This window comes from Kogia breviceps, chromosome 9 (assembly GCF_026419965.1).
Source record: "Kogia breviceps isolate mKogBre1 chromosome 9, mKogBre1 haplotype 1, whole genome shotgun sequence".
Lineage (NCBI taxonomy): Eukaryota > Metazoa > Chordata > Mammalia > Artiodactyla > Physeteridae > Kogia > Kogia breviceps.
The window spans coordinates 31,753,592-31,770,326 of record NC_081318.1 but is presented as its reverse complement, the minus strand read 5'-3'; the positions used below and the strand labels follow the sequence as shown (position 1 = coordinate 31,770,326).

General features: G+C 36.3%; 1 protein-coding gene across 1 annotated transcript in view; it reads left to right on the top strand.

The window, feature by feature from the left end:
- The window catches only part of ANKRD7 (ankyrin repeat domain 7), a 38,547-nt gene extending 27,095 nt beyond the window's left edge, over window positions 1–11,452 (top strand). Inside the window, 1 exon segment of the mRNA XM_059073965.2 lies at window positions 11,433–11,452. The gene's annotated coding sequence lies outside the window, so the exon portion shown is untranslated.
- The last annotated feature ends 5,283 nt before the right edge of the window (window positions 11,453–16,735 follow it).

Sequence of the window (16,735 nt, the reverse complement as noted above, 5' to 3'; positions counted from 1 at the left end):
GGTATCTTATATCCTCTGCCCTCAATGATCTCACAAATGTTTAGTCTGCCCTCCACCCCAATCTTTGTCAACTTTGAAGTTAATGAGGATCAGGCCTTTACTATTGGGTTGGCCAAAAAGTTCATTCGGGTTTTTCCCTAAGATGGCATGGGGAAACCCGAGCGAACTTTTTGGCCAACCCAATATTAGCATGGGAGAGGGAGTGATGAACTATTAATACTTACAGCAGGTTAGGGTGGGTCAGAGGTGATTCAAAATAAAAGAGAAACCTTTTGGCTGGGCTTGCCTTCATAAGTAACATTCCTCTGGGTGTTCCAAACAAAATGTACCCATCATGATAAAAGTTAATTCATAATAGAGACACAAGCCAAGGACCCAAGAATCAGAGGACAGAGAGATCATTTATGGAAGCTTGACCAAGGTTAACTTTGTTGGAGAAGAGAGGGTTTGAATCAGGTCCTGAAGGCTGGATGGAATTTTGACATGGGCCATCTCATAAGAAACTAGATAGGATAGAGAAAGAACTTTGATATTTTATAATTGAATTTGTATTTACTACCCATTTGGGGAAAATGCATACTTTAAAACAGTATGTTGTAGGGCAAGTGTAGTATAGCAATATTTGACTTGAGTTTAATTGCCAGCTCATTTTTAATTCTCTCAAGTATTTAAAATCTTAGAATGCTATTACATTGAGAATTCCTTTTTAGTGTGCCTGGTAATGTCTAAAATAGAGCACATTTACTCTTAAGAAGTTTAACAACAGAAAACACTTATTTAATATATATCCAACTGTAGGTGAATATTTAAATTTCCTCTAGGCAGCCATATAAATAGATACTTTTCTCACTCATGTGGACAGCTTGTAGGAATATCCTTCTTTATGATTGAATCCTCAAACTTTACCCTTCCCCTTCTCATCCCAACCAAACTAGGGTGATGCCATAGGTTGTAAAGTCCACCCTCTTGGAGGGAGCAGGTGGTACTGGCCAAAGTATGTGTTCTGACACAGGTCTGTGCCAAAGGAAGAAAGGGCACATTTCTAATGGGCTAGGGGTGGCCCTGTCTTAGCTCCATCACAAACTCTGCTGAATTTGTTCCCTTCGTTATCTCTCTAAAATTGTAGCCTCTGCTGGCACCAGCCATCTCCTGGGTGCTGATGCTACCCTACTGTCTTCCAGAAACCCATGGACCATGTATTTGCCTGGGCTATAGATCCAGCTTGTTTTAACCTCATTTCCATATAAAACAAGTCCTTCCCAGTTTTGATGGAGGGTGCCATATTTTTGTGTTTGTCTAGTCTTCTCTTGCTAAAGAGTCAATTTCTATGCCCACTGATCTCACTAAGAGACCCTCTGCTCCTTAGTTTTTCAGCTTTCCTTAATGCTACATTCCTGGATTGGCATCATGGAACACAAACTATAGGAACTTGGGCAAGAATCTCAACCTCTGTGAACTTGTTCCCTCATCTGAAAAACCTGTTGTGAAAGTAAATGAGAATGAAATTATTCAGCACAGTACCTGATAAAGAGATGTCACTTATAAAAATGTTAGTTTACTTTCCTTTTACTATGGGTTGAATAAATAAAACTGTAACCAGTTTTTTCTATTGCTGTTTTTCTCCTGGGCTTACTGTTTCAGTTCTGTGCAAAACACAGGGGGACGCGGGTTCGTGCCCTGGTCCGGGAAGATCCCACATGCCGCAGAGTGGCTAGGCCCGTGAGCCATGGCCACTGGGCCTGCATGTCTGGAACCTGTACTCCGCAACGGAAGAGGCCACAACAGTAAGAGGCCCGCGTACAGCAAATAAATACATATGTACATACATACATACCTGACATTTCTTCTCTACGGAGTTGCATTAGTTTCTAATTGGTGCTATAACAAACTATCACAAGCACAGTGGCTTAAAACACCACAAGTTTTTAATCTTACAGTTCTAGAGGTCAGAAGTCCAAAATGGGTCTCACAAAGCTAAAATCAAGATATCAGCAGAATGTGTTCCTTTCTGGAGGCTCTAGGGGAGCACCTGTTTCCTTGCCTTTTCTAGCTTCAAGATGCTGCCCACACTGCTTGGCTCCTGACTCCCAGATATCGAATTACTCTGATCTCTGCTTCTGCCTCACATCTCCTTCTCTGGCTCTCCTGCCTCCCTTATTCACATATAAGGATTCTTGTATTTGCTTTGGGTCCACCTAGAAAATCCAAGATAATCTCCCATCTCAAGACCCTTAACATAATAATATCTTTTTTTCCCTGTGTAATAATAGATCTTGTGGAGAAGTACTTTTTTTTTTTTTTTTTTTTTTTGTGGTACGCGGGCCTCTCACTGTTGTGGCCTCTCCCGTTGCAGAGCGCAGGCTCCGGACGCACAGGCTCAGCGGCCATGGCTCACGGGCCCAGCCACTCCGTGGCATGTGGGATCTTCCCGGACCGGGGCACGAACCCGTATCCCCTGCATCGGCAGGCGGATTCTCAACCACTGCGCCACCAGGGAAGCCCAGAAGTATTTTCTGATGATAGCCACCCTAACAGGTGTAAAGTGAAATCTCATTTTGATTTGCATTTTCCTGCTGCTTAGTGATATCAAGCCTCTTTTCATGTACCTGATGGCCATCTGTATGTCTTCTTTGAAAAACTGTCTGCTCAGTCCCTCTGTCCATTTTTAATCAGGTTGTTAGCTTTTTTGTTCTTCAGTTGTATAAGTTCTTTGTCTATTAATCCCTTATCAGACATACGATTTGTAAATATATTGTCCCATTCCATATGTCGCCTTTTCATTTTGTTGATTTTTCTTTTGCTGTGCTGAAGCCCTTTAGTTTGATGTAGTTCCATTTGTTTATTTATTTATTTTTTTGTGGTACGCGGGCCTCTCACTGTTGGGGCCTCTCCTGCTGCGTAGCACAGGCTTTGGACGCGCAGGCTCAGCGGCCATGGCTCACGGGCCCAGCCGCTCCGCGGCACGTGGGATCTTCCCAGACCGGGACACGAATCCGCGTCCCCTGAATCGGCAGGCGGACTCTCAACCACTGTGCCACCAGGGAAGCCCCACTTGTTTATTGATTTACATGAACATCTGAAATATCAAGGCTATTGACCTATTATTCATCATGTTATTATTGCATATGATAGAGTATGCAGAGATGACTTTAATTTGGTTCAACAGATCTGAAGTCAGTGATTCCTTATAGTATTGACTCTATCCCTAATAATATATTCATCCTTCACTGAACTGTTATGCTACTTGAATATTTCCTCTTTTTATGATCATTAATGTTTTCCTTCTAGACAAAGTTTTTACTCCTAAGTGATTATAGTGTTTTAAAATCTAGACCATTTTACTCACAGGGCTGCTTATGGTACATTTTCATTTTATTTACTCCTACTTCAATTATTAATACTTGTGGACCTATTGCTTAGTCTCCATAACTGAGAAACATTTCCTTTGCATAGCCATTCTTCTATTTATTTTTGTTTTGTATCTGATTCATAAATAATTATAAGAGAACAGGAATTTGGAAGGATTTTCTTCCTGGATAAAGATTTAAGGTGGTTTTAAGATATTTTATTTAGTACTTGCTTCATTTTTAAGAAAGAAAAAAAAATCTGCCTTTTCTTTTTAAGAAGATCTATAATTCTATACATTTTGTTTTCTGTTGTCAGTCTCCTAATGTAATTGTTTGCCATCTAGTGGACAACCTAAGTACTGCTCAGTTTTATAAAATAGGGTTCTATGTAAGATATCTAGAGATAGAGATGGAAATTAATCAGAGATATTCTGGGGCAATGTATGTTTCCATTAGTGTGTACCAGTTCAGATTATGTAGGATTAACATGCTTAATCTTTTTTTTGTTTTGTCCTTGTAGTCTGATATTAGAGATATTTATCTTTACCATAGATAAAGCGAATTGTTCGGGAACTAAGAATGAAAAACTAATTTATATAAAAGTAAGCAATAATTATTTAAAAGAACCAGTACTACTTGGGGAGAGGAGGTGAACCTGTAGATAGGATAGGTGAGGAGATCAAGGGGTCTAATGAGATGGAGAAGTGAAGGGGAAAGGGGAAAAGGATACATGGAGAGAAAGGATGGGTGGGGATCATTACAGAGTTGGGGGAATACCTGAATAGGTAGGAAGAAGAAATAGCTAGGAAGGAACAGAAGGAGCTGGGACAAAGAGGCAACTAGACAAAGTTGAAATGGAAAGGGCATTAAAAATGTGTCCAAGAGGAAAAAAACAAAGATTGGATTAAAAATGACCTGAGAGAATAGAAATGGTGCTTTATTTTGCAATGTGTGTCAGCTACCTAGAAGCACCACCTCTGATTTTGTCTACAAGATTCTAAGAAAGTGTCCCATAGATCTTACTTCCTGATTTTTATGATCAATGTACAGACCTAGATTATACATGCATGTGTGTTGACTGATATTCTCCTTTTTCATATTTAGAGTTCTCATAATGCAGGGAAATAGTAAGTGGTGTGCTTCTTTCACTAGGAACTATTATTCCATTTGAGATTTTGTTGAAGTATTCAACCAGCAGCAAACTATTACAAGTAGAACCTAGGACAACTGATTGCTTTGAGCAATTAAGCAACTGAGGTCGCTGGGGAATAACATTAATCAAGGTACACTTTAGAAGTCTATTAGTCACAAAAAGAAGTCAGATGTTTCATTCAACAAATACTTATTGAGTTCCCATTATATGTCAGGCCTGTAATAGACATGGGAGTATAAGACAAAAAATCATCTTACTGCCCAATAAGATTTTTTAGTTAACTGGAGAGGTTACAGACTGAAAACTCTTATCCTTCTTTAAGAAATTATGTTTTACATGAGTCTGCATGCCTTGTGTGATAGGCAGAATTATAAGATGACCCTCAGTTATCTATGCCTTGAGTGTGGATGGAACCTGTGAATATAATGACATACTGTTCTTGTGATTATACTACCTTAAAGGACAAAAGGGAGATTATCCTGTTTGGGCCTGATCTAATCACATGAGTCCATTAAGTCTAGATCTAGAGGTCAGACACAGAAGAGGTGAGAGATGTAAATATGAGAGAGATTTGAAGAGAGGGAAATTCTGCTGGCTTTGAAGATGAAGGGGCCATGTGGTAAGAATATGAGAATGGACTCTAAGAGCTGAGGGCATTCCCTAACAAAGAGCCAGCAAGAAAAAAAGAGATCTTAGTCTTGTAGACAAACCACTGAATTCTTCCAGCCCATATATGAGCTTGGAAGAGACCCCTAAGCATGAGGTAAGAATGCAGCTTATGGATATCTTGAGTTGAAACCCAGAGTAGAGAGGATATAAAAGTGTACTAATACAAGGTTCTTATATTACATATGAAATGTTGAAATATTATTGGAAGATAGACTGTGATAATGTGTGTGTGTGTATTAAATACAAGAGCAACCACAAAATTTTAAAAAATAAATATACCTAAAAAGTAAATAGTGGAGATGAAATAAAACCATTTAAAAGATATATTCAGTTATTCCAAAAAAAGGTAGGAAGAGATAAAAAGGCCAAAAAAGTGGGGATAATTAGCAAACAAGTAACATAGGGCAGACTTAAATTTAAATATATCAATAATTTGTTAAATGTAAGTTATCTAAACACCTCAATTAAAAGGCAGAGAAAGTCAATATCAAATAAAAAAGCAAGACCCAATTCTATGCTCTCTATAAAACACCCACTTTAAAACAAGGACAAAGAAGGATTAAAAATAAAACAAGAAAATAATATGCCACATAAATGAATCAAAAGAAAATTAGAGCAGCCTTGTTAATGTTAGATGAGGTAGATTCAGAACAAGAAATACTATCAGGGATAAAGAAAGACTATGCATAATAGAGGGTTTATTTAATGAAGAAGACTTCCAACCCTAAATATGTATGTATATAGTAACAGATCTTCAAAATACATTAAGTAAAACTGATACAATTAAAAAGAGGGAGAGGGCTTCCCTGGTGGCGCAGTGGTTGAGAATCCGCCTGCCGATGCAGGAGACACGGGTTCGTGCCCTGGTCCGGGAAGATTCCCACATGCCGCGGAGCAACTAAGCCCGTGAGCCATGGCCGCTAGGCCTGCGCGTCCGGAGCCTGTGCTCCGCAACGGAAGAGGCCACAACAGTGAGAGGCCCGCATACAGCAAAAAAAAAAAAAAAAAAAAAAAAAAAAAAAAAAAAAAAAAGAGGGAGAGACAAATCTACAATTATAGTTCCAAACTTCAATACTCTTCTCTCAATAATTTATAGAACAAGTAGACAAAAACATCAGCAAGGATATAGAAACACTATCACCCAATTTGATATAATTGACATTTACAGAACACTCCACCTGCAACAGTAGAATACAATTTTTTTTCAAGTGCACATAGAACATTCACCTAGACTGCCATATTCTGGGCCATAATGTATATCTCAAGAGATTTACAAACATTAAAATATCACAAGTATGTACTAATGGCAATAAAGAAACTTGAAATCAACAAAAATATATCTAGAAAGTCTTTCAGTATTTGGAAATGAAACATCATACTTCCAATTAACTATATGACAAAAAATCACAAGGTAAATTAGAAAATATATTGAATTAAAAGAAAATGAAGTGAAAACTTATCAAAATTTGTGGGATGCTTCTGAAGCAGCTTTAGCAGGACAGTTAAAACAGTATTTAGAGGGAAAGGTATAACTATCCATGCTTATATTAATAGAAGAAGAATTGTCTCAAACAAATGATTTACGATTACACCTTAAAAACTAGGTGTAAAAGTACAAAGAAAGCATAAGGAAAGAAATAAATGAAAAGCAGTAATCAATGAGATAGCAACAAAAATCAGTGAAACTAAAATTACTAAATCTATAGCCAGAATGATAAAATAGAAGACATAAATTATAAATATCAGAAATGAAACAAGGAGGCATCATTACAGATCATACAGACATTAAATGGATTGAAAGGGAATGTCATCAATAACTTTATACCAGTAAATGTAATTGCATAGATGAAACATACAAACTTCTTAAAAGACATAAACCATTAAAGCTCACTCAAGAATATATAACATAAATAGATATCTATCTATTAAAGATATATAGCTAAATACCTGCCCACAAAGAAAATTCTAGAATCAGATGGCTTATTCAATATAGCTCTAGAAGTTCTAGCCAGTGCAATAAAGAAAAGAAAAGGAAATAAAATGTATAAAAATTAGAAAGTAAAAAAAAAAAAATTGTCCCTATTTGTAGATGATATGATCACATACATACAAAACCTAAAGAAATCTACACAAAAACTACTAGAACTAATAAGTGAGTTTGTCAAGTTTGCAAGATATGAAATAACATACAAAAATCAATAGTATTTCTATACACTAGCAATGAACATGTGGACATGAAAATTAAAAATACTAAATGCAGATGGCCAAAAGGCACATGAAAAGATGTTCAGCATTGTTAATCATCATGGAAATGCAAATGAAAACCACAGTGAGCAGTCACCTCACATCTGTCAGAATGGCTATCATCAAAAAGAACACAAATAACAAATATTGGCAAGGATGTAGAGAAAAGGGAACCCTCGTACACTGTTGGTGGGAATGTAAATTGGTGTAGCCGCTGTAGAAAACAGTATGGAGGTTTCTCGAAAAACTAAAAATAGAACTACCATATGACCCAGCAATTTCACTCCTGGATATATATCTGAAAAAGCAAACACAATAATTTGAAAAGATACATCCACCTCAATGTTCATAGCAGTGTTACTTACAATTGCCAAGATGTGGAAGCAACCTAAGTGTCCATCAACAGATGAATGGATAAAGAAGAAGTCACACACACACACACACACACACACACACACACACACACTGGAATACTACTCAGACATAAAAAAGAATGAAATTTTGCCATTTGCAGCAACATGGATGGATGTGGAGAGTATTATGCTAAGTGAAATAATTCAGACAGAGAAAGACAAATACTGTATGATATCACTTATATGTGGAATCTAAAAAATACAACAAACTAGTGAACACAACACAAAAGAAGCAGACTCACACATATAGAGAACAAGTTAGTGGATACCAGTAGGGAGAGGGAAGGCAGGGAGGGGCAATATAAGGGTAGGGGATTAAGAGGTATAAACTGTTATGTATAAAATAAGCTACATGGATATATTGTACAACACAGGGAATATAGCCAATATTTTATAATATCTATAAATGGAGTATAACCTTAAAAAATTATGAGGCACTATATGTGCAGGTATAACATATAATATTATACATTTACTATACTTCAATAAAAACTAAAAATACTATTTCATAAATAAAATACTTAACAAAACATCTACAGAACTCATTTATTGAAAACTACAAAATGCTGATGAGAGAAATCAAAGAAAATCTCAATAAATGCAGACACATGTTTGTAGATTGAAAGACTCAGCATAGTAAAGATGACAGTTCTCTTGAAGTAGATACAGATTTAGCGCAATCTCATCAACATACCAGCAATATTTCTTATAGATATAGACAAGATTCTAAAATTTATATGGAAAGGCAAAGGAATTAGAATAGCTAAAACAATTTTGCAAAAAGAATAAAGTGGGAAGAATCATTCTACCTGATTTAGAGACTTTTATATAGCTACAGTAATCACGACTCTGTGGTACTGCTGGAGAGATAGACATATAGAACAATGTAATAGAGGAGAGAGCAGAGAAATAGACCCACACAAATATGCCTGATTTTTTGACAAAGGTGTAAAATCAATTCAATGGAGGAAAGATAAACTTTTAAAAAAATGGTGCTGGAGCAATTGGACATCCATAGGCAAAATAAATAAATATTGCCCTAAGTTTCACACCTTATATGAAAATAAACTAAAAAATAGATTATGGACTTAAATGTAAGATGTAAAACATAACAATTTTAGGAGAAAAAAAAAGGAGAAAATCTTTGTACTCTAGGGCTAGAGTTCTCAGACCTGACACCAAAAGCATGGTGTATAAAAGGAAAAATTGACAAATTAGACTTTGAAAAATTTAAAACTTTTGCTCTGTGAAAGACCCTGCTTTAATCTCTGTTAAGGATAAAAGTAAGCTACAATCTGGAAGAAAATATTTGCAAATTACATATTTGACAAAACACTATTAGTATCTAGAATATATTCAGAACTCTTATAACTCAACAGTTAAAAAAAAAAGTAATTCAGCCAGAAAAAGGACAAAATACATGAAAAGACATATCACCAAAGAGGAGATACAGATGGCAAATAAGTACATGAAAAGATTTTCAACATTATTAGGGAAATGCAAATTAAAACCGCAATGAGATACCACTACACACCTATCAGAATGGCTAAAATAAAAAAGAGTCAATGTCAAGTGCTGGTTAGGATACACAGAAATGGGATCACTCAAACATTGCTGCTGGGAATGTAGAATGGAGGAGACACTCTGGAAAATAATTTAGCTGTTTCTTTAAATACTAAACATGTAACTACTATACAAACCTGCAATAGCACTCCTGGGCATTTATCCCAGAGAAACAAAAACTGATGTTCACACAAAAGTTCATAGCAGCTTTATTTGTGATAGCCCCAAACTGGAAACAACCTTGGTATCCTTCAAGGGATGGGTTAATGGTTAAATAAATTGTGATACGTCCACATCATGGGATACTACTCAGCGGTAGTAAAACAGAATGAATTGTTGATATATACCACAACCTGGGTGAATTTCCAGAGAATTATGATGAGTGAAAAAGCCAGCCCTCAAAGGTTACATACTGTATGATTCCCTTTATATAACATTGTTTAAATGCAAAATTATACAAATGAAGACCAGATTTGTGGTTGCAAAGGATTAAGGAGGTGCTGGGAGGTATGAAGAAAGTGGGTGTGGCTATAAAAAGGCCACACAATGGTATCCTTGTGATGATGAAGATGTTTTCTATCTTGACGCTATCAATGTCAATATCTTGGTTATTGAAGTATAGTTTTGCATGTGGGAAGCCAGGATAAAGGATAAATAAGTCCTCTCAAAAAAAAAAAAGAAAGGATAAATAAGGCCTGTCTATTATTTCTTACAACTGCATGTGAAATGACAATGATCTGAAAATTAAAAGTTTAATTAAAAATATATACATATAAAAATAATTCCTAGGGCAAAATGCACTCCTCTGAAGGTATGAGTACTTAAGAACAGTTTATTTCTTCCCACCTCATATAAATTTCAGAGAGCTTCATTAAAGTTTTTATGTCCTTGAAACCTCTAAGTATTCTACACAGTTGGAGAGTCAGACTCTTTTCTATGTGTACAATGTTCACATTTCTCCACAGACATGCAAATTGTTAGTAAAAATAGAATTCTAACCAAGATGACGTTATTTATTTTTCTAAACAATAGGTGGCATTGAATTTCACAAATAAAACTGATGATTATACTCTTGTATCAGGAAATGTAATTGTATTTTTCAAACTAATTTACACACAGGCACACCTTGGAGATATTAGGGGTTCGGTTCCAGACCACCACAAAAAAGCAAATATTGCAATTAAGCAAATCACACAACTCTTTTGGTTTCCCAGTGCATATAAAAGTCATGTTTACACTATACTATAGTCTATGAAGTGTGCAATAGCATTATGTCTAAAAAACCAACGTATATAACTTAATTAAAAAATACTTTATTGCTAAAAAAAATGCTAACCATCATCTGGGCCTTCAGTGAATGGTAGTAGTAACATCAAAGATCACTGATCACAGGTCACCCTAAGGAATAAAATAATAATGGAAAAGCTTAAAATATTGTGAGAATTACCAAATGTGATGATGTGATGCAGAGACATGAAGTGAGCAAATGCTGTTGGAAAAATGGCTCCAATAGATTTTACTGAAGGTTGCTGCAAGCCTTTCACTTCTAAAAGTGCATTATCTGCAAAATGCAATAAAAGAGGTATGCCAGTACATAGTTTTCCTCATAGTTTATAATACATTTAAAAGTGTTGGTTAACTGACTGAAAGAATACACGTTTTTCTAAAATTGACATTGGAAATTTTGCTACTTCTTTGGGGAAAAATATGAAAATAACTTGTAGATTTCATAATGCAATTTTATGTTCCTTTAAACATGTTATAATTTATACATTGTATGAGAATACTCTTTTTCTCTCAGAATCATACTGGAAGTTTTAACTAAAATCTAGTAAATTCTAATATATATCACTTTTCTAATTTTAGTTAATATTATTCAGGTGTGTAGAAAAATCTAAAGCAAGTATTCAGTATATGAATAATACATCACTTTATTTCCTAATAAAATTTACATTATTTGGAAATATCAGCCTTCTAACTCCATGCACTTTGACTACTTTTTTATATCTTAGGCACCAAATGTTTCTTGTTCTCCTCCCTTAGGATTTGAAACTTATTTGGGGGCTGCTTTAAGCCTGAGGAACCACTGGTAGGTGAGACTAATCACTTCCTATAGCCTTCAGGTGTTCGATTTATGGGCTACTTATACCCCAGTTTAAAAAAAAAAAAGCCTAGAGTCTTTGTTATTTCTTAGTCAAAACTCATACATATTCAGAGCTGTTGACTTTATTCTTTCCTAAGGACCACCAGCCTGTATTGTTCTGAATCTATTTGTATTTTACGCTGTCATTCTTTCATGGTGCCAGTTAGCATACAATACTTCATGCGAAGCCACGGAGAAAGTCACCTTTCAGTCTTGCCATGAGTATCTGGGTCCTGGCCTTCAGCCTTCAGCCTAATGGGATAAAAGCCTAAACCCTGACTCAATGAGTGGTAAATGCAATCCCAGGTTTTCCACTGTGAGATTGGATTTGAACCCATGCCCTGCCATTTTTAAAAAAAATAAATTTATTTTGTTTATTTATTTTTGGCTGTGTTGGGTCTTTGTTGCTGTGTGTGGGCTTTCTCTAGTTGCGACGAGCGAGGGCTACTCTTTGAGCTCTGAAACCATGATTCGGCCTTCAAACCTAAGACTCAGTTTCATCTATGACAAAATCTGTTGTAAGAATTAAAGTCAAATAATATATATGTAAGCTCTTCTACAACAGAAGCTTTATTCATGTTTTTGATGTTCATTAGAAAATAAAATTTTTAAAAATGAATTCAACTTATAAATTCAAGCTATTGTTAGAAAAGTATTAAATATAAATTTCCAGTAATATCTAGCTAGCAGTTGTCAATTACAGGACATTTAAAAAGAAAAAGAAAGACACAAAAATGTGGAATAAAAATATTTTTTCCACTTTAGAAGTTAGTGCTCAGGGTAGAAAATGTTCTGTATTGTCACAGCCTCACCCTGCTTGATCAAAATATTGCCATAATATCTTTGAGCTGGAAGTTGGAGAAAAGCAGGAGCTGTCGTGAAGAGGGCTTATTTTCACTAGAGAAGGTGAGGATAGACTTCAGGAGAGATAAGCAGCGCTGGAAGGGCTGTGGCACTCTGGCAAGTGTGTTGGGGCAGAGGGGTAATCAATACTGAATCAAGGATGTGAATACATGGCTTAAAAATTTAAACTAAGACATCATCTCACAGCAATATACTATCATATCATAGTCATATACTGTCAGTTATTTAGTCATTTTTGTGGGACTACGTGAATACGTCTTATCTCTGTAATGACACCTTTTTGAGTAGTGGCGCTTTATATTTTTGTCTCTTAAGAGTGTCTAGCACTATAATATATAATCTGATTCTATAATAGAAAATAAATAATGACTTAAATTAGCCTTTCCATCTGTAAAAATAAATTCTTAAACTATACATCTAGATTACAAAATGTTTTTTATTTAACTCTGAAGTTATTTTTTATTTCAGCTTTTAATTGTATGTTCTTCAAGACTTTATTGTCATGAAATATCTTTTATCGAGTTATTTATTTTCTATAAATTCAATGCAGTATAATAGAAAGAGAAGGAGGTCTTTAACTATATTTTCCACTTGAGATGGCTGGTATCTTTAAAATATATTTGTAGATGCCAAATCTAGATAATGAAGTGAATATTTTGCGTAAGATCTTGCATATAATTAGCATATAAGTGAAGAAAAATCCTATAGCAGTGGAGGTAATATACTCACTTTTTTGAGCAGTCTCTCAGAATTTACTATGACTTTGACTTATGTAAGATACCAAGGATAAATTTTAGGTTCCATAAGGAATCATGTCTCAACAACATTTTTTATTTTACTCCTAAAGTTTATGCAGTCTATATTATCAAAGACATTTAAAAATGATTTAATAACATATGCAGACTTTTAAAAAAGTAAGCTGCATTAACTTATTTTAAATTTGGATTCCATACCAAAGGGATTGTGTAATTCTTCTGGTGCCCTAAGGCTATAACAAACTCCACTCTGGAGAGAACATGGGTGAAACTTAAATAGTATATGGATTCCTTGTAATGTGGTTCTTTTTTCTTGACTTACTTTTGCAAGCACTGTATTTATAATTAACCAAATCAAATTAAACCTGCTGAATTTAGAGCGAACATGACCTTTGTGTTCTGTGCTGAAACATTCATCCACAAACTTGCTGACAGCAAATTCTATCAATATTCAGTTCCCCTGCCTTGGGCGAAGCAGAACCTTCCTCCACCATACATACGCTCATGGGGAGAGGAGTTAAAGAGGAGGGCAATGACATGGTTTGTCACTTCTTATTTATGGAAACATGGTTCCCATCTTGTCTGCAGTGGGTAGGAATGCAGTAACACATTGCAAACACATTTACTGTTCACTTATCTGTAGAAAGTGGTTTACATGAGCAAATTTAAATAAGTGAGAAATATGCTTAGATATTTTTGTGTAGAACAAATGCTGCCCTCATATAATTCCTTTTGCTTGGCAACACTGCTGAGATCAGCATAAACTGTTGGTGCAGTAAACTGTGTAATAAATCTCCATCCCTGCTATCTATTGAAAATAACACAGTGATATGACAGACACTCGGGAGTAGAAATGACTGTTCATACAAAATGATCTAGTGCTAAGATTAGTTTAATTTTATTGGCATTAGTGAACATTCTATATTGTAGAAAGTTTTAAGGAGATCTGGTTATTCGTGTTCCCCATTAATCTTAGTGATATGGAAGCTAATCCTTTAACTGCTAAATTGTAGCTACTGCAATGTTTTTGAGGTAGGTGACAGTGAGTTACCTCCCTTATTGGTCCTCTTCTGATAAGTGCTGTTTATATAGGATTTCATTTACTATCATAGCTTGAAAAGAAATGATTGGAGTGATTTTAAAAAACACATGTAATATGTGTAACATGTAGAACATCCATTGTTACAATCAGAGTCCTAGAAAGATCAAACTCAGATTATGTAAGAGACTTTAATGAATATAGAATTTAAGGAATTATGGCAAAGAAGTTGAGGAATTTAGGGATTAGCAATATAGAGATAGCATTATTAGACCAATGAAACTGCAGTTGTAGACAAGGAGTGCAGGAAAGAAACTGTAGCTGTGGAGGAATTCAAAATACTGCCAGAAACACATCTTAGAGAAGATAAGGAATGGGTAATACACAAACCTCTTTCTCACTGCACCTTCTTATCTACCAGTGTCTCCAACTGGCTGAATACAAATGGGAGCCAGTTGGCAAGATGCAGTCCACAGGGTTCAGCATCTTGGAGTATAGAGCAGGACACAAAGAAGGGCTAAGAATGAATCTGGGGGACTTCCCTGGTGGTACAGTGGTTAAGAATCCACCTGCCAATGCAGGGGACACGGGTTCGAGCCCTGGTCCAGGAGGATCCCACATGCCATGGAGTTTGGATAGCTGCAAACTCCAAACGTTGCAGTTTGGATAGCTGCAAAGAACATATCTGTGACAATTAAGGACAATTTGAATATAAACTGAATATTAGATAAAATAAAAGCTTATTAAAAAAAAAAAGAGAATCTTCCTGTCAATGCAGGGGACACAGGTTCGAGCCCTGGTCTGGGAAGATCCCACATACCACGGAGCAACTAAGCCCGTGTGCCACAACTACTGAGCCTGCGCTCTAGAGCCCGCAAGCCACAACTACTGAGCCCTCATGCCACAACTACTGAAGCTCACGTGCCTAGAGCCCATGCTCTGCAACAAGAGAAGCCACCGCAATGAGAAGCCCGCGAACCACAACAAAGAGTAACCCCTGATCTCCGTAACTAGAGAAAGCCCATGCGGCAATGAAGACCCAACACAGCCAATAATAAATAACTAAATTAAAAGAAAAATGAATCTGGGGCAAGGTAGGTGGACAAAAGGTGAATAACAGACAAAAATATTAAAATAACCTTCTGTAATGGCTACTTTTCATATGCATTTTTTGGCGTTGGTTTCCAATTACAGCCTTAACTATAAGGCATCTCAATTTAACAATACTCAGAGAGGTTCTTTAAATCCGAACTTAATGTGCTGTGGCTCAGTGTCTTCTGGTGGTACCCCATTTCAAATATTCATCTGCATCTCCTAATGTACTTCAAGGTCACAGAGACCGGGAAGAAAAAGTCTTGACCTCTGTTGATCAATGAGATTCAGATGTTCTGATGGTTAGGGAGTGCCAACAAATGCTAGTTTGCAAAGAAAAAGGAAAAATGGAGTCTGGTGATCTAGCAGTAGAGCCTCAGGGAAGTATAGGTTCTTCTTACAACTATATGGCTGATTTGGGTCAATTTTTCTACTTCTCACCTTGTTACCTGGTGAATCTTTGCTGACAGAGTGTTGTGTCGGTGGTAGTGTTGGATCCAGAGGAAGTAGTCTGCTATACAGGGGCAGTGCCTCTCCCCAGGATTATCCTATCTTGAGCTTTGAAATCTCAGCTTAGTTTGCCTTGGTGACCAAGGGAAAAACTGTATCACCAGCACCAGAATATTTCATATCTCAAACAACAGGATACCTTCCCTACCTCTAATGAATGTAACATGTAAAATTCATTCTTCCTACCTCTAAAGAGCAATAATGTAGATTTCCTACTTATTAACTACAGTCCCAGTGATCTCAAATGTAGTGCTAATTTTGTCAACTTTGACATAGTGGATTTCCAGCTGTACTTGGCAACAGTTTCTGAAGTGTGGCAGCAAAGAAAAGGACAGTGGAATTCCAGATTCCACTCTGGAGCTCAGCTATCACTATTGTGGGACAGTGAAATCAGTTCTGATTTGTTAACACAGGGACACACAAGATTGGGGTTCCAGGACAAAGACTGAACTTCCCATAGCTTCTCAGATGGGTAATTGAAACAATGAGATTTGAATGTTGATGTGATTATATCTGCATTTACCACCTGGTGGAGCTCTCATACTGAAGTTATAGCTCATACTGATGTTATAAATAAATAAATTATGTACAAAAAGGACAATCTACTAAAATGTGTTCTCCCTATGGTTTTCCTTTCTTCCCAGTGTAAGTAGCTTACTAAGCTTGGTGATATCTTGCCTCAGGAATTGGGGAAGTTGGAAAGCCGAGGGTCCGAATGCAAAGCCTGTTCTCTTCTTTGACAAAAACCTAAGTCTTTTGAAGAGGAAATGTTAGAGGGAGAAGACTATTGAACACAGAGAGATAGGAATGCTTCCCAGCGATTGGTAAGAGGCAGATGTCTGTGGGCATTGTAGAGGCATCATGCCCTTATGACCAGGGTTCCCATGGTCCCTGAAGGTTCCCATATCCCAAATATGGTGTGGTGAAGCAGAGGCCAGAGGAG